Below are 19,257 nucleotides of genomic sequence, written 5' to 3' on the forward strand. Positions count from 1 at the left end.
GAATCAGGACAATGTTATAGCAGAGAATATATGAAATGCCAGTAAATTTGAACATTTCTGTAAAGGGGACCATTTCCTAGCTCCTGAAGTTGACCAAAACTGACACAAGAGGAAATCATTGAAGGTCATCATGTCTGCCCTTGGCATTCTTGGAACGCCCTGGCCTCAGAATGCAGCATCGGTAGTCCATGGTAACCTGCGGAGAGGGGGTGGGGCTGAAGGAGGTTGGAACACTGCCCTCACTGAGGGAGTGGGTGTGGCCATCTCTGCTGTGACTGAACAAAGGGCAGGGGAGCAGGGGGCCCAGGGCAGGGCCCTCAGAGCCCGGCAGGACCAGGGGAGTGTCACAAGCATTTTGCCCAGGCCAAAGGGCGCCTTCTTTGTCTGCACAGCTTCCCAAACACTCACATTTCCACTCAGGCCGCCCTCTTTGTTGAAGTGTGTGTGGAACGTGTCCTCGCAGTACACCTCGCTGCACAGCTAACCATAGGACTGGGCATCGTACCTTCCTGCCAGGTGACCGAAGTTCGCAGGCAGATGGGTCACTGGGACCAACGCGGAGAGGCTCCTGCCCTGACCACAGGTCGACCACAGCCGCTGCCCCAGATCGGGGGTTGCAAAGCAGCCCTGTCTGAATCCCCTGCCTCTAGAGGGAGTATTGGACCAACACTTCTAAAAAATGGGGTCCTTGCGGGCAACTCATCGGAGGGACACAAAAAAATCTTTGCCGACTTTCTCCTGAAGCTTACGAGCGTTCACACTTAAGCCTTTTACAATGTCAGCTGTTTAGCTAAACATGGGCTCATGATCTAAATTTACACAATAATGAAGAAATCAGCTACAAGGGGAGACAATCAGCAAAAACAATCAATATGAGAATTAGTTTCCCAAGGCCACCCATCAGATGTTGGAATAATCAGGTGCAAGGCAGAATATATACATAAAACTGGAACTGGAACAAGGAACAAGGATGTTTTCAAAGACTGGTAGGATCTCTAAAACATTTGTAAAGTACATGTCATTGATAAAGCTAAATACTCAAAGGTTGTGTAATACAACAGATTAATCATTGAGAAGAGTGAAATTATGCTGTTTTGAAAACTATGGCAGGTCAGATTTTCTGCCTAATGATATAAGAAGATTTCTCTCAAAAATACACATTATTTCAAAGACTTATTGGCTGTGAAATAAGTGAAGGGTATTTCAAATGGCTTGTCTGCAAAGAAAGGTGAGATGTAGGGAATCACAGAAAGTCGAGGGGAAAATATGTCAATATATACATTGCTATATGGTGAACTAAGCCTTAGGCCAGCAACAATGGAGAGGACCTGACCCTTAGAAACTTACATGTAAGCTGGAATCTTCAAAAGTTCAAATCTTTATAAGTAAAAAGATTTATTAAAATGAATAACCAAGTGTTTTAATTGACATCAGATGATCAAAACAACAAACCCTGAGAACATAGAAAAAATATAAATAAAGATATGAGCAGAACTTAATACAACAGAAAACGTATAAAATTGAGGTGATTTAGTAAGTCCAAAGAATATTCTTTGAAAAGATTTAAAAGACACACTTTGATTAAGGAAAACAAAAACATAAGTAAAGAATATACAGAAAGAATCAGGATAATGTAATAGCAGAGAATATATGAAATGCCAGTAAAGTTGAACATTTCTGTAAAGGGGACCATTTCCTAGCTCCTAAAGTTGACCAAAACTGACACAAGAGGAAATCATTGAAGGTCATCATGTCTGCCCTTGGCATTCTCGGAACGCCCTGGCCTCAGAATGCAGCATCGGTAGTCCATGGTAACCTGCGGAGAGGGGGCGGGGCTGAAGGAGGTTGGAACACTGCCCTCACTGAGGGAGTGGGTGTGGCCATCTCTGCTGTGACTGAACAAAGGGCAGGGGAGCAGGGGGCCCAGGGCAGGGCCCTCAGAGGAGAGCAGGCACAGGGGTGTGTCACAAGCATTTGGCCCAGGCCAAAGGGCACCTTCTTTGTCCGCACAGCTTCCCAAACACTCACATTTCCACTCAGGCCGCCCTCTTTGTTGAAGTGTGTGTGGAACGTGTCCTCGCAGTACACCTCGCTGCACAGCTAACCATAGGACTGGGCATCGTACCTTCCTGCCAGGTGACTGAAGTTCGCAGGCAGATGGGTCCCTGGGACCAATGCGGAGAGGCTCCTGCCCTGACCACAGGTCGACCACAGCCGCTGCCCCCGATCGGGGGCCGCAAAGCAGCCCTGTCTGAATCCCCTGCCTCTAGAGTGAGTATTGGACCAACACTTCTAAAAAATGGGGTCCTTGAGGGCAACTCATCGGAGGGACACAAAAATATCTTTGCCGACTTTCTCCTGAAGCTTACGAGCGTTCACACTTAAGCCTTTTACAATGTCAGCTGTTTAGCTAAACATGAGCTCATGATCTAAATTTACACAATAATGAAGAAATCAGCTACAAGGGGAGACAATCAGCAAAAACAATCAATATGAGAATTAGTTTCCCAAGGCCACCCATCAGATGTTGGAATAATCAGGTGCAAGGCAGAATATATACATAAAACTGGAACTGGAACAAGGAACAAGGATGTTTTCAAAGACTGGTAGGATCTCTAAAACATTTGTAAAGTACATGTCATTGATAAAGCTAAATACTCAAAGGTTGTGTAATACAACAGATTAATCATTGAGAAGAGTGAAATTATGCTGTTTTGAAAACTATGGCAGGTCAGATTTTCTGCCTAATGATATAAGAAGATTTCTCTCAAAAATACACATTATTTCAAAGACTTATTGGCTGTGAAATAAGTTAAGGGTATTTCAAATGGCTTGTCTGCAAAGAAAGGTGAGATGTAGGGAATCACAGAAAGTCGAGGGGAAAATATGTCAATATATACATTGCTATATGGTGAACTAAGCCTTAGGCCAGCAACAATGGAGAGGACCTGACCCTTAGAAACTTACAAGTAAGCTGGAATCTTCAAAAGTTCAAATCTTTATAAGTAAAAAGATTTATTAAAATGAATAACCAAGTGTTTTAATTGACATCAGATGATCAAAACAACAAACCCTGAGAACATAGAAAAAATATAAATAAAGATATGAGCAGAACTTAATACAACAGAAAACGTATAAAATTGAGGTGATTTAGTAAGTCCAAAGAATATTCTTTGAAAAGATTTAAAAGACACACTTTGATTAAGGAAAACAAAAACATAAGTAAAGAATATAAAGAAAGAATCAGGACAATGTTATAGCAGAGAATATATGAAATGCCAGTAAATTTGAACATTTCTGTAAAGGGGACCATTTCCTAGCTCCTAAAGTTGACCAAAACTGACACAAGAGGAAATCATTGAAGGTCATCATGTCTGCCCTTGGCATTCTCGGAACGCCCTGTCCCCAGAATGCAGCATCGGTAGTCCATGGTAACCTGCGGAGAGGGGGCGGGGCTGAAGGAGGTTGGAACACTGCCCTCACTGAGGGAGTGGGTGTGGCCATCTCTGCTGTGACTGAACAAAGGGCAGGGGAGCAGTGGGCCCAGGACAGGGCCCTCAGAGGCGAGCAGGCCCAGGGGTGTGTCACAAGCATTTGGCCCAGGCCAAAGGGCACCTTCTTTGTCCGCACAGCTTCCCAAACACTCACATTTCCACTCAGGCCGCCCTCTTTGTTGAAGTGTGTGTGGAACGTGTCCTCGCAGTACACCTCGCTGCACAGCTAACCATAGGACTGGGCATCGTACCTTCCTGCCAGGTGACTGAAGTTCGCAGGCAGATGGGTCCCTGGGACCAACGCGGAGAGGCTCCTGCCCTGACCACAGGTCGACCACAGCCGCTGCCCCCGATCGGGGGTTGCAAAGCAGCCCTGTCTGAATCCCCTGCCTCTAGAGGGAGTATTGGACCAACACTTCTAAAAAATGGGGTCCTTGCGGGCAACTCATCGGAGGGACACAAATAAATCGTTGCCGACTTTCTCCTGGAGCTTACGAGCGTTCACACTTAAGCCTGATACAATGTCAGCTGTTTAGCTAAACATGAGCTCATGATCTAAATTTACACAATAATGAAGAAATCAGCTACAAGGGGAGACAATCAGCAAAAACAATCAATATGAGAATTAGTTTCCCAAGGCCATCCATCAGATGTTGGAATAATCAGGTGCAAGGCAGAAAATATACATAAAACTGGAACTGAAACAAGGAACAAGGATGTTTACTAAGACTGGTAGGATCTCTAAAACATTTGTAAAGTACATGTCATTGATAAAGCTAAATACTCAAAGGTTGTGTAATACAACAGATTAATCATTGAGAAGAGTGAAATTATGCTGTTTTGAAAACTATGGCAGGTCAGATTTTCTGCCTAATGATATAAGAAGATTTCTCTCAAAAATACACATTATTTCAAAGACTTATTGGCTGTGAAATAAGTGAAGGGTATTTCAAATGGCTTGTCTGCAAAGAAAGGTGAGATGTAGGGAATCACAGAAAGTCGAGGGGAAAATATGTCAATATATACATTGCTATATGGTGAACTAAGCCTTAGGCCAGCAACAATGGAGAGGACCTGACCCTTAGAAACTTACAAGTAAGCTGGAATCTTCAAAAGTTCAAATCTTTCTAAGTAAAAAGATTTATTAAAATGAATAACCAAGTGTTTTAATTGACATCAGATGATCAAAACAACAAACCCTGAGAACATAGAAAAAATATAAATAAAGATATGAGCAGAACTTAATACAACAGAAAACGTATAAAATTGAGGTGATTTAGTAAGTCCAAAGAATATTCTTTGAAAAGATTTAAAAGACACACTTTGATTAAGGAAAACATAAACATATGTAAAGAATATACAGAAAGAATCAGGACAATGTTATAGCAGAGAATATATGAAATGCCAGTAAATTTGAACATTTCTGTAAAGGGGACCATTTCCTAGCTCCTAAAGTTGACCAAAACTGACACAAGAGGAAATCATTGAAGGTCATCATGTCTGCCCTTGGCATTCTTGGAACGCCCTGGCCTCAGAATGCAGCATCGGTAGTCCATGGTAACCTGCGGAGAGGGGGTGGGGCTGAAGGAGGTTGGAACACTGCCCTCACTGACGGAGTGGGTGTGGCCATCTCTGCTGTGACTGAACAAAGGGCAGGGGAGCAGGGGGCCCAGGGCAGGGCCCTCAGAGCCCAGCAGGACCAGGGGAGTGTCACAAGCATTTGGCCCAGGCCAAAGGGCGCCTTCTTTGTCTGCACAGCTTCCCAAACACTCACATTTCCACTCAGGCCGCCCTCTTTGTTGAAGTGTGTGTGGAACGTGTCCTCGCAGTACACCTCGCTGCACAGCTAACCATAGGACTGGGCATCGTACCTTCCTGCCAGGTGACCGAAGTTCGCAGGCAGATGGGTCACTGGGACCAACGCGGAGAGGCTCCTGCCCTGACCACAGGTCGACCACAGCCGCTGCCCCAGATCGGGGGTTGCAAAGCAGCCCTGTCTGAATCCCCTGCCTCTAGAGAGAGTATTGGACCAACACTTCTAAAAAATGGGGTCCTTGCGGGCAACTCATCGGAGGGACACAAAAAAATCTTTGCCGACTTTCTCCTGAAGCTTACGAGCGTTCACACTTAAGCCTTTTACAATGTCAGCTGTTTAGCTAAACATGAGCTCATGATCTAAATTTACACAATAATGAAGAAATCAGCTACAAGGGGAGACAATCAGCAAAAACAATCAATATGAGAATTAGTTTCCCAAGGCCACCCATCAGATGTTGGAATAATCAGGTGCAAGGCAGAATATATACATAAAACTGGAACTGGAACAAGGAACAAGGATGTTTTCAAAGACTGGTAGGATCTCTAAAACATTTGTAAAGTACATGTCATTGATAAAGCTAAATACTCAAAGGTTGTGTAATACAACAGATTAATCATTGAGAAGAGTGAAATTATGCTGTTTTGAAAACTATGGCAGGTCAGATTTTCTGCCTAATGATATAAGAAGATTTCTCTCAAAAATACACATTATTTTAAAGACTTATTGGCTGTGAAATAAGTTAAGGGTATTTCAAATGGCTTGTCTACAAAGAAAGGTGAGATGTAGGGAATCACAGAAAGTCGAGGGGAACATATGTCAATATATACATTGCTATATGGTGAACTAAGCCTTAGGCCAGCAACAATGGAGAGGACCTGACCCTTAGAAACTTACAAGTAAGCTGGAATCTTCAAAAGTTCAAATCTTTATAAGTAAAAAGATTTATTAAAATGAATAACCAAGTGTTTTAATTGACATCAGATGATCAAAACAACAAACCCTGAGAACATAGAAAAAATATAAATAAAGATATGAGCAGAACTTAATACAACAGAAAACGTATAAAATTGAGGTGATTTAGTAAGTCCAAAGAATATTCTTTGAAAAGATTTAAAAGACACACTTTGATTAAGGAAAACATAAACATATGTAAAGAATATACAGAAAGAATCAGGACAATGTTATAGCAGAGAATATATGAAATGCCAGTAAATTTGAACATTTCTGTAAAGGGGACCACTTCCTAGCTCCTAAAGTTGACCAAAACTGACACAAGAGGAAATCATTGAAGGTCATCATGTCTGCCCTTGGCATTCTCGGAACGCCCTGGCCTCAGAATGCAGCATCGGTAGTCCATGGTAACCTGCGGAGAGGGGGCGGGGCTGAAGGAGGTTGGAACACTGCCCTCACTGAGGGAGTGGGTGTGGCCATCTCTGCTGTGACTGAACAAAGGGCAGGGGAGCAGGGGGCCCAGGGCAGGGCCCTCAGAGTCTGGCAGGCCCAGGGGTGTGTCACAAGCATTTGGCCCAGGCCAAAGGGCGCCTTCTTTGTCCGCACAGCTTCCCAAACACTCACCTTTCCACTCAGGCCGCCCTCTTTGTTGAAGTGTGTGTGGAACGTGTCCTCGCAGTACACCTCGCTGCACAGCTAACCATAGGACTGGGCATCGTACCTTCCTGCCAGGTGACCGAAGTTCGCAGGCAGATGGGTCACTGGGACCAACGCGGAGAGGCTCCTGCCCTGACCACAGGTCGACCACAGCCGCTGCCCCCGATCGGGGGCCGCAAAGCAGCCCTGTCTGAATCCCCTGCCTCTAGAGGGAGTATTGGACCAACACTTCTAAAAAATGGGGTCCTTGCGGGCAACTCATCGGAGGGACACAAATAAATCTTTGCTGACTTTCTCCTGAAGCTTACGAGCGTTCACACTTAAGCCTGTTACAATGTCAGCTGTTTAGCTAAACATGAGCTCATGATCTAAATTTACACAATAATGAAGAAATCAGCTACAAGTGGAGACAATCAGCAAAAACAATCAATATGAGAATTAGTTTCCCAAGGCCATCCATCAGATGTTGGAATAATCAGGTGCAAGGCAGAAAATATACATAAAACTGGAACTGAAACAAGCAACAAGGATGTTTTCAAAGACTGGTAGGATCTCTAAAACATTTGTAAAGTACATGTCATTGATAAAGCTAAATACCCAAGGTTGTGTAATACAACAGATTAATCATTGAGAAGAGTGAAATTATGCTGTTTTGAAAACTATGGCAGGTCAGATTTTCTGCCTAATGATATAAGAAGATTTCTCTCAAAAATACACATTATTTCAAAGACTTATTGGCTGTGAAATAAGTGAAGGGTATTTCAAATGGCTTGTCTGCAAAGAAAGGTGAGATGTAGGGAATCACAGAAAGTCGAGGGGAAAATATGTCAATATATACATTGCTATATGGTGAACTAAGCCTTAGGCCAGCAACAATGGAGAGGACATGACCCTTAGAAACTTACAAGTAAGCTGGAATCTTCAAAAGTTCAAATCTTTCTAAGTAAAAAGATTTATTAAAATGAATAACCAAGTGTTTTAATTGACATCAGATGATCAAAACAACAAACCCTGAGAACATAGAAAAAATATAAATAAAGATATGAGCAGAACTTAATACAACAGAAAACGTATAAAATTGAGGTGATTTAGTAAGTCCAAAGAATATTCTTTGAAAAGATTTAAAAGACACACTTTGATTAAGGAAAACATAAACATATGTAAAGAATATACAGAAAGAATCAGGACAATGTTATAGCAGAGAATATATGAAATGCCAGTAAATTTGAACATTTCTGTAAAGGGGACCACTTCCTAGCTCCTAAAGTTGACCAAAACTGACACAAGAGGAAATCATTGAAGGTCATCATGTCTGCCCTTGGCATTCTTGGAACGTCCTGGCCTCAGAATGCAGCATCGGTAGTCCATGGTAACCTGCGGAGAGGGGGTGGGGCTGAAGGAGGTTGGAACACTGCCCTCACTGAGGGAGTGGGTGTGGCCATCTCTGCTGTGACTGAACAAAGGGCAGGGGAGCAGGGGGCCCAGGGCAGGGCCCTCAGAGCCCGGCAGGACCAGGGGAGTGTCACAAGCATTTGGCCCAGGCCAAAGGGCGCCTTCTTTGTCTGCACAGCTTCCCAAACACTCACATTTCCACTCAGGCCGCCCTCTTTTTTGAAGTGTGTGTGGAACGTGTCCTCGCAGTACACCTCGCTGCACAGCTAACCATAGGACTGGGCATCGTACCTTCCTGCCAGGTGACCGAAGTTCGCAGGCAGATGGGTCACTGGGACCAACGCGGAGAGGCTCCTGCCCTGACCACAGGTCGACCACAGCCGCTGCCCCAGATCGGGGGTTGCAAAGCAGCCCTGTCTGAATCCCCTGCCTCTAGAGGGAGTATTGGACCAACACTTCTAAAAAATGGGGTCCTTGCGGGCAACTCATCGGAGGGACACAAAAAAATCTTTGCCGACTTTCTCCTGAAGCTTACGAGCGTTCACACTTAAGCCTTTTACAATGTCAGCTGTTTAGCTAAACATGAGCTCATGATCTAAATTTACACAATAATGAAGAAATCAGCTACAAGGGGAGACAATCAGCAAAAACAATCAATATGAGAATTAGTTTCCCAAGGCCACCCATCAGATGTTGGAATAATCAGGTGCAAGGCAGAATATATACATAAAACTGGAACTGGAACAAGGAACAAGGATGTTTTCAAAGACTGGTAGGATCTCTAAAACATTTGTAAAGTACATGTCATTGATAAAGCTAAATACTCAAAGGTTGTGTAATACAACAGATTAATCATTGAGAAGAGTGAAATTATGCTGTTTTGAAAACTATGGCAGGTCAGATTTTCTGCCTAATGATATAAGAAGATTTCTCTCAAAAATACACATTATTTCAAAGACTTATTGGCTGTGAAAAAAGTGAAGGGTATTTCAAATGGCTTGTCTGCAAAGAAAGGTGAGATGTAGGGAATCACAGAAAGTCGAGGGGAAAATATGTCAATATATACATTGCTATATGGTGAACTAAGCCTTAGGCCAGCAACAATGGAGAGGACCTGACCCTTAGAAACTTACAAGTAAGCTGGAATCTTCAAAAGTTCAAATCTTTATAAGTAAAAAGATTTATTAAAATGAATAACCAAGTGTTTTAATTGACATCAGATGATCAAAACAACAAACCCTGAGAACATAGAAAAAATATAAATAAAGATATGAGCAGAACTTAATACAACAGAAAACGTATAAAATTGAGGTGATTTAGTAAGTCCAAAGAATATTCTTTGAAAAGATTTAAAAGACACACTTTGATTAAGGAAAACATAAACATATGTAAAGAATATACAGAAAGAATCAGGACAATGTTATAGCAGAGAATATATGAAATGCCAGTAAATTTGAACATTTCTGTAAAGGGGACCATTTCCTAGCTCCTGAAGTTGACCAAAACTGACACAAGAGGAAATCATTGAAGGTCATCATGTCTGCCCTTGGCATTCTTGGAACGCCCTGGCCTCAGAATGCAGCATGGGTAGTCCATGGTAACCTGCGGAGAGGGGGTGGGGCTGAAGGAGGTTGGAACACTGCCCTCACTGAGGGAGTGGGTGTGGCCATCTCTGCTGTGACTGAACAAAGGGCAGGGGAGCAGGGGGCCCAGGGCAGGGCCCTCAGAGCCCGGCAGGACCAGGGGAGTGTCACAAGCATTTGGCCCAGGCCAAAGGGCGCCTTCTTTGTCTGCACAGCTTCCCAAACACTCACATTTCCACTCAGGCCGCCCTCTTTGTTGAAGTGTGTGTGGAACGTGTCCTCGCAGTACACCTCGCTGCACAGCTAACCATAGGACTGGGCATCGTACCTTCCTGCCAGGTGACCGAAGTTCGCAGGCAGATGGGTCACTGGGACCAACGCGGAGAGGCTCCTGCCCTGACCACAGGTCGACCACAGCCGCTGCCCCAGATCGGGGGTTGCAAAGCAGCCCTGTCTGAATCCCCTGCCTCTAGAGGGAGTATTGGACCAACACTTCTAAAAAATGGGGTCCTTGCGGGCAACTCATCGGAGGGACACAAAAAAATCTTTGCCGACTTTCTCCTGAAGCTTACGAGCGTTCACACTTAAGCCTTTTACAATGTCAGCTGTTTAGCTAAACATGAGCTCATGATCTAAATTTACACAATAATGAAGAAATCAGCTACAAGGGGAGACAATCAGCAAAAACAATCAATATGAGAATTAGTTTCCCAAGGCCACCCATCAGATGTTGGAATAATCAGGTGCAAGGCAGAATATATACATAAAACTGGAACTGGAACAAGGAACAAGGATGTTTTCAAAGACTGGTAGGATCTCTAAAACATTTGTAAAGTACATGTCATTGATAAAGCTAAATACTCAAAGGTTGTGTAATACAACAGATTAATCATTGAGAAGAGTGAAATTATGCTGTTTTGAAAACTATGGCAGGTCAGATTTTCTGCCTAATGATATAAGAAGATTTCTCTCAAAAATACACATTATTTCAAAGACTTATTGGCTGTGAAATAAGTTAAGGGTATTTCAAATGGCTTGTCTGCAAAGAAAGGTGAGATGTAGGGAATCACAGAAAGTCGAGGGGAAAATATGTCAATATATACATTGCTATATGGTGAACTAAGCCTTAGGCCAGCAACAATGGAGAGGACCTGACCCTTAGAAACTTACAAGTAAGCTGGAATCTTCAAAAGTTCAAATCTTTCTAAGTAAAAAGATTTATTAAAATGAATAACCAAGTGTTTTAATTGACATCAGATGATCAAAACAACAAACCCTGAGAACATAGATAAAATATAAATAAAGATATGAGCAGAACTTAATACAACAGAAAACGTATAAAATTGAGGTGATTTAGTAAGTCCAAAGAATATTCTTTGAAAAGATTTAAAAGACACACTTTGATTAAGGAAAACATAAACATATGTAAAGAATATACAGAAAGAATCAGGACAATGTTATAGCAGAGAATATATGAAATGCCAGTAAATTTGAACATTTCTGTAAAGGGGACCATTTCCTAGCTCCTGAAGTTGACCAAAACTGACACAAGAGGAAATCATTGAAGGTCATCATGTCTGCCCTTGGCATTCTTGGAACGCCCTGGCCTCAGAATGCAGCATCGGTAGTCCATGGTAACCTGCGGAGAGGGGGTGGGGCTGAAGGAGGTTGGAACACTGCCCTCACTGAGGGAGTGGGTGTGGCCATCTCTGCTGTGACTGAACAAAGGGCAGGGGAGCAGGGGGCCCAGGGCAGGGCCCTCAGAGCCCGGCAGGACCAGGGGAGTGTCACAAGCATTTGGCCCAGGCCAAAGGGCGCCTTCTTTGTCTGCACAGCTTCCCAAACACTCACATTTCCACTCAGGCCGCCCTCTTTGTTGAAGTGTGTGTGGAACGTGTCCTCGCAGTACACCTCGCTGCACAGCTAACCATAGGACTGGGCATCGTACCTTCCTGCCAGGTGACCGAAGTTCGCAGGCAGATGGGTCACTGGGACCAACGCGGAGAGGCTCCTGCCCTGACCACAGGTCGACCACAGCCGCTGCCCCAGATCGGGGGTTGCAAAGCAGCCCTGTCTGAATCCCCTGCCTCTAGAGGGAGTATTGGACCAACACTTCTAAAAAATGGGGTCCTTGCGGGCAACTCATCGGAGGGACACAAAAAAATCTTTGCCGACTTTCTCCTGAAGCTTACGAGCATTCACACTTAAGCCTTTTACAATGTCAGCTGTTTAGCTAAACATGAGCTCATGATCTAAATTTACACAATAATGAAGAAATCAGCTACAAGGGGAGACAATCAGCAAAAACAATCAATATGAGAATTAGTTTCCCAAGGCCACCCATCAGATGTTGGAATAATCAGGTGCAAGGCAGAAAATATACATAAAACTGGAACTGGAACAAGGAACAAGGATGTTTACTAAGACTGGTAGGATCTCTAAAACATTTGTAAAGTACATGTCATTGATAAAGCTAAATACTCAAAGGTTGTGTAATACAACAGATTAATCATTGAGAAGAGTGAAATTATGCTGTTTTGAAAACTATGGCAGGTCAGATTTTCTGCCTAATGATATAAGAAGATTTCTCTCAAAAATACACATTATTTCAAAGACTTATTGGCTGTGAAATAAGTGAAGGGTATTTCAAATGGCTTGTCTGCAAAGAAAGGTGAGATGTAGGGAATCACAGAAAGTCGAGGGGAAAATATGTCAATATATACATTGCTATATGGTGAACTAAGCCTTAGGCCAGCAACAATGGAGAGGACCTGACCCTTAGAAACTTACAAGTAAGCTGGAATCTTCAAAAGTTCAAATCTTTATAAGTAAAAAGATTTATTAAAATGAATAACCAAGTGTTTTAATTGACATCAGATGATCAAAACAACAAACCCGGAGAACATAGAAAAAATATAAATAAAGATATGAGCAGAACTTAATACAACAGAAAACGTATAAAATTGAGGTGATTTAGTAAGTCCAAAGAATATTCTTTGAAAAGATTTAAAAGACACACTTTGATTAAGGAAAACATAAACATATGTAAAGAATATACAGAAAGAATCAGGACAATGTTATAGCAGAGAATATATGAAATGCCAGTAAATTTGAACATTTCTGTAAAGGGGACCATTTCCTAGCTCCTAAAGTTGACCAAAACTGACACAAGAGGAAATCATTGAAGGTCATCATGTCTGCCCTTGGCATTCTTGGAACGCCCTGGCCTCAGAATGCAGCATCGGTAGTCCATGGTAACCTGCGGAGAGGGGTGGGGCTGAAGGAGGTTGGAACACTGCCCTCACTGAGGGAGTGGGTGTGGCCATCTCTGCTGTGACTGAACAAAGGGCAGGGGAGCAGGGGGCCCAGGGCAGGGCCCTCAGAGGCCGGCAGGACCAGGGGAGTGTCACAAGCATTTGGCCCAGGCCAAAGGGCGCCTTCTTTGTCTGCACAGCTTCCCAAACACTCACATTTCCACTCAGGCCGCCCTCTTTGTTGAAGTGTGTGTGGAACGTGTCCTCGCAGTACACCTCGCTGCACAGCTAACCATAGGACTGGGCATCGTACCTTCCTGCCAGGTGACCGAAGTTCGCAGGCAGATGGGTCACTGGGACCAACGCGGAGAGGCTCCTGCCCTGACCACAGGTAGACCACAGCCGCTGCCCCAGATCGGGGGTTGCAAAGCAGCCCTGTCTGAATCCCCTGCCTCTAGAGGGAGTATTGGACCAACACTTCTAAAAAATGGGGTCCTTGCGGGCAACTCATCGGAGGGACACAAAAAAATCTTTGCCGACTTTCTCCTGAAGCTTACGAGCGTTCACACTTAAGCCTTTTACAATGTCAGCTGTTTAGCTAAACATGAGCTCATGATCTATATTTACACAATAATGAAGAAATCAGCTACAAGGGGAGACAATCAGCAAAAACAATCAATATGAGAATTAGTTTCCCAAGGCCACCCATCAGATGTTGGAATAATCAGGTGCAAGGCAGAAAATATACATAAAACTGGAACTGGAACAAGGAACAAGGATGTTTACTAAGACTGGTAGGATCTCTAAAACATTTGTAAAGTACATGTCATTGATAAAGCTAAATACTCAAAGGTTGTGTAATACAACAGATTAATCATTGAGAAGAGTGAAATTATGCTGTTTTGAAAACTATGGCAGGTCAGATTTTCTGCCTAATGATATAAGAAGATTTCTCTCAAAAATACACATTATTTCAAAGACTTATTGGCTGTGAAATAAGTGAAGGGTATTTCAAATGGCTTGTCTGCAAAGAAAGGTGAGATGTAGGGAATCACAGAAAGTCGAGGGGAAAATATGTCAATATATACATTGCTATATGGTGAACTAAGCCTTAGGCCAGCAACAATGGAGAGGACCTGACCCTTAGAAACTTACAAGTAAGCTGGAATCTTCAAAAGTTCAAATCTTTCTAAGTAAAAAGATTTATTAAAATGAATAACCAAGTGTTTTAATTGACATCAGATGATCAAAACAACAAACCCTGAGAACATAGAAAAAATATAAATAAAGATATGAGCAGAACTTAATACAACAGAAAACGTATAAAATTGAGGTGATTTAGTAAGTCCAAAGAATATTCTTTGAAAACATTTAAAAGACACACTTTGATTAAGGAAAACATAAACATATGTAAAGAATATACAGAAAGAATCAGGACAATGTTATAGCAGAGAATATATGAAATGCCAGTAAATTTGAACATTTCTGTAAAGGGGACCATTTCCTAGCTCCTAAAGTTGACCAAAACTGACACAAGAGGAAATCATTGAAGGTCATCATGTCTGCCCTTGGCATTCTTGGAACGCCCTGGCCTCAGAATGCAGCATCGGTAGTCCATGGTAACCTGCGGAGAGGGGGTGGGGCTGAAGGAGGTTGGAACACTGCCCTCACTGAGGGAGTGGGTGTGGCCATCTCTGCTGTGACTGAACAAAGGGCAGGGGAGCAGGGGGCCCAGGGCAGGGCCCTCAGAGCCCGGCAGGACCAGGGGAGTGTCACAAGCATTTGGCCCAGGCCAAAGGGCGCCTTCTTTGTCCGCACAGCTTCCCAAACACTCACCTTTCCACTCAGGCCGCCCTCTTTGTTGAAGTGTGTGTGGAACGTGTCCTCGCAGTACACCTCGCTGCACAGCTAACCATAGGACTGGGCATCGTACCTTCCTGCCAGGTGACCGAAGTTCGCAGCCAGATGGGTCACTGGGACCAACGCGGAGAGGCTCCTGCCCTGACCACAGGTCGACCACAGCCGCTGCCCCAGATCGGGGGTTGCAAAGCAGCCCTGTCTGAATCCCCTGCCTCTAGAGGGAGTATTGGACCAACACTTCTAAAAAATGGGGTCCTTGCGGGCAACTCATCGGAGGGACACAAAAAAATCTTTGCCGACTTTCTCCTGAAGCTTACGAGCGTTCACACTTAAGCCTTTTACAATGTCAGCTGTTTAGCTAAACATGAGCTCATGATCTAAATTTACACAATAATGAAGAAATCAGCTACAAGGGGAGACAATCAGCAAAAACAATCAATATGAGAATTAGTTTCCCAAGGCCACCCATCAGATGTTGGAATAATCAGGTGCAAGGCAGAATATATACATAAAACTGGAACTGGAACAAGGAACAAGGATGTTTTCAAAGACTGGTAGGATCTCTAAAACATTTGTAAAGTACATGTCATTGATAAAGCTAAATACTCAAAGGTTGTGTAATACAACAGATTAATCATTGAGAAGAGTGAAATTATGCTGTTTTGAAAACTATGGCAGGTCAGATTTTCTGCCTAATGATATAAGAAGATTTCTCTCAAAAATACACATTATTTCAAAGACTTATTGGCTGTGAAATAAGTTAAGGGTATTTCAAATGGCTTGTCTGCAAAGAAAGGTGAGATGTAGGGAATCACAGAAAGTCGAGGGGAAAATATGTCAATATACACATTGCTATATGGTGAACTAAGCCTTAGGCCAGCAACAATGGAGAGGACCTGACCCTTAGAAACTTACAAGTAAGCTGGAATCTTCAAAAGTTCAAATCTTTCTAAGTAAAAAGATTTATTAAAATGAATAACCAAGTGTTTTAATTGACATCAGATGATCAAAACAACAAACCCTGAGAAGATAGAAAAAATATAAATAAAGATATGAGCAGAACTTAATACAACAGAAAACGTATAAAATTGAGGTGATTTAGTAAGTCCAAAGAATATTCTTTGAAAAGATTTAAAAGACACACTTTGATTAAGGAAAACATAAACATATGTAAAGAATATACAGAAAGAATCAGGACAATGTTATAGCAGAGAATATATGAAATGCCAGTAAATTTGAACATTTCTGTAAAGGGGACCATTTCCTAGCTCCTGAAGTTGACCAAAACTGACACAAGAGGAAATCATTGAAGGTCATCATGTCTGCCCTTGGCATTCTTGGAACGCCCTGGCCTCAGAATGCAGCATCGGTAGTCCATGGTAACCTGCGGAGAGGGGGTGGGGCTGAAGGAGGTTGGAACACTGCCCTCACTGAGGGAGTGGGTGTGGCCATCTCTGCTGTGACTGAACAAAGGGCAGGGGAGCAGGGGGCCCAGGGCAGGGCCCTCAGAGCCCGGCAGGACCAGGGGAGTGTCACAAGCATTTGGCCCAGGCCAAAGGGCGCCTTCTTTGTCTGCACAGCTTCCCAAACACTCACATTTCCACTCAGGCCGCCCTCTTTGTTGAAGTGTGTGTGGAACGTGTCCTCGCAGTACACCTCGCTGCACAGCTAACCATAGGACTGGGCATCGTACCTTCCTGCCAGGTGACCGAAGTTCGCAGGCAGATGGGTCACTGGGACCAACGCGGAGAGGCTCCTGCCCTGACCACAGGTCGACCACAGCCGCTGCCCCAGATCGGGGGTTGCAAAGCAGCCCTGTCTGAATCCCCTGCCTCTAGAGGGAGTATTGGACCAACACTTCTAAAAAATGGGGTCCTTGCGGGCAACTCATCGGAGGGACACAAAAAAATCTTTGCCGACTTTCTCCTGAAGCTTACGAGCGTTCACACTTAAGCCTTTTACAATGTCAGCTGTTTAGCTAAACATGAGCTCATGATCTAAATTTACACAATAATGAAGAAATCAGCTACAAGGGGAGACAATCAGCAAAAACAATCAATATGAGAATTAGTTTCCCAAGGCCACCCATCAGATGTTGGAATAATCAGGTGCAAGGCAGAAAATATACATAAAACTGGAACTGGAACAAGGAACAAGGATGTTTACTAAGACTGGTAGGATCTCTAAAACATTTGTAAAGTACATGTCATTGATAAAGCTAAATACTCAAAGGTTGTGTAATACAACAGATTAATCATTGAGAAGAGTGAAATTATGCTGTTTTGAAAACTATGGCAGGTCAGATTTTCTGCCTAATGATATAAGAAGATTTCTCTCAAAAATACACATTATTTCAAAGACTTATTGGCTGTGAAAAAAGTGAAGGGTATTTCAAATGGCTTGTCTGCAAAGAAAGGTGAGATGTAGGGAATCACAGAAAGTCGAGGGGAAAATATGTCAATATATACATTGCTATATGGTGAACTAAGCCTTAGGCCAGCAACAATGGAGAGGACCTGACCCTTAGAAACTTACAAGTAAGCTGGAATCTTCCAAAGTTCAAATCTTTCTAAGTAAAAAGATTTATTAAAATGAATAACCAAGTGTTTTAATTGACATCAGATGATCAAAACAACAAACCCTGAGAACATAGAAAAAATATAAATAAAGATATGAGCAGAACTTAATACAACAGAAAACGTATAAAATTGAGGTGATTTAGTAAGTCCAAAGAATATTCTTTGAAAAGATTTAAAAGACACACTTTGATTAAGGAAAACATCAACATATGTAAAGAATATACAGAAAGAATCAGGACAATGTTATAGCAGAGAATATATGAAATGCCAGTAAATTTGAACATTTCTGTAAAGGGGACCATTTCCTAGCTCCTGAAGTTGACCAAAACTGACACAAGAGGAAATCATTGAAGGTCATCATGTCTGCCCTTGGCATTCTTGGAACGCCCTGGCCTCAGAATGCAGCATCGGTAGTCCATGGTAAACTGCGGAGAGGGGGTGGGGCTGAAGGAGGTTGGAACACTGCCCTCACTGAGGGAGTGGGTGTGGCCATCTCTGCTGTGACTGAACAAAGGGCAGGGGAGCAGGGGGCCCAGGGCAGGGCCCTCAGAGCCCGGCAGGACCAGGGGAGTGTCACAAGCATTTGGCCCAGGCCAAAGGGCGCCTTCTTTGTCCGCACAGCTTCCCAAACACTCACATTTCCACTCAGGCCGCCCTCTTTGTTGAAGTGTGTGTGGAACGTGTCCTCGCAGTACACCTCGCTGCACAGCTAACCATAGGACTGGGCATCGTACCTTCCTGCCAGGTGACCGAAGTTCGCAGGCAGATGGGTCACTGGGACCAACGCGGAGAGGCTCCTGCCCTGACCTCAGGTCGACCACAGCCGCTGCCCCAGATCGGGGGTTGCAAAGCAGCCCTGTCTGAATCCCCTGCGTCTAGAGGGAATATTGGACCAACACTTCTAAAAAATGGGGTCCTTGCGGGCAACTCATCAGAGGGACACAAAAAAATCTTTGCCGACTTTCTCCTGAAGCTTACGAGCGTTCACACTTAAGCCTTTTACAATGTCAGCTGTTTAGCTAAACATGAGCTCATGATCTAAATTTACACAATAATGAAGAAATCAGCTACAAGGGGAGACAATCAGCAAAAACAATCAATATGAGAATTAGTTTCCCAAGGCCACCCATCAGATGTTGGAATAATCAGGTGCAAGGCAGAATATATACATAAAACTGGAACTGGAACAAGGAACAAGGATGTTTACTAAGACTGGTAGGATCTCTAAAACATTTGTAAAGTACATGTCATTGATAAAGCTAAATACTCAAAGGTTGTGTAATACAACAGATTAATCATTGAGAAGAGTGAAATTATGCTGTTTTGAAAACTATGGCAGGTCAGATTTTCTGCCTAATGATATAAGAAGATTTCTCTCAAAAATACACATTATTTCAAAGACTTATTGGCTGTGAAATAAGTGAAGGGTATTTCAAATGGCTTGTCTGCAAAGAAAGGTGAGATGTAGGGAATCACAGAAAGTCGAGGGGAAAATATGTCAATATATACATTGCTATATGGTGAACTAAGCCTTAGGCCAGCAACAATGGAGAGGACCTGACCCTTAGAAACTTACAAGTAAGCTGGAATCTTCAAAAGTTCAAATCTTTCTAAGTAAAAAGATTTATTAAAATGAATAACCAAGTGTTTTAATTGACATCAGATGAT

The sequence above is a fragment of the Hyperoodon ampullatus genome (genome assembly GCF_949752795.1).
Source record: "Hyperoodon ampullatus genome assembly, chromosome: 6".
Taxonomy (NCBI): Eukaryota; Metazoa; Chordata; class Mammalia; order Artiodactyla; family Ziphiidae; genus Hyperoodon; species Hyperoodon ampullatus.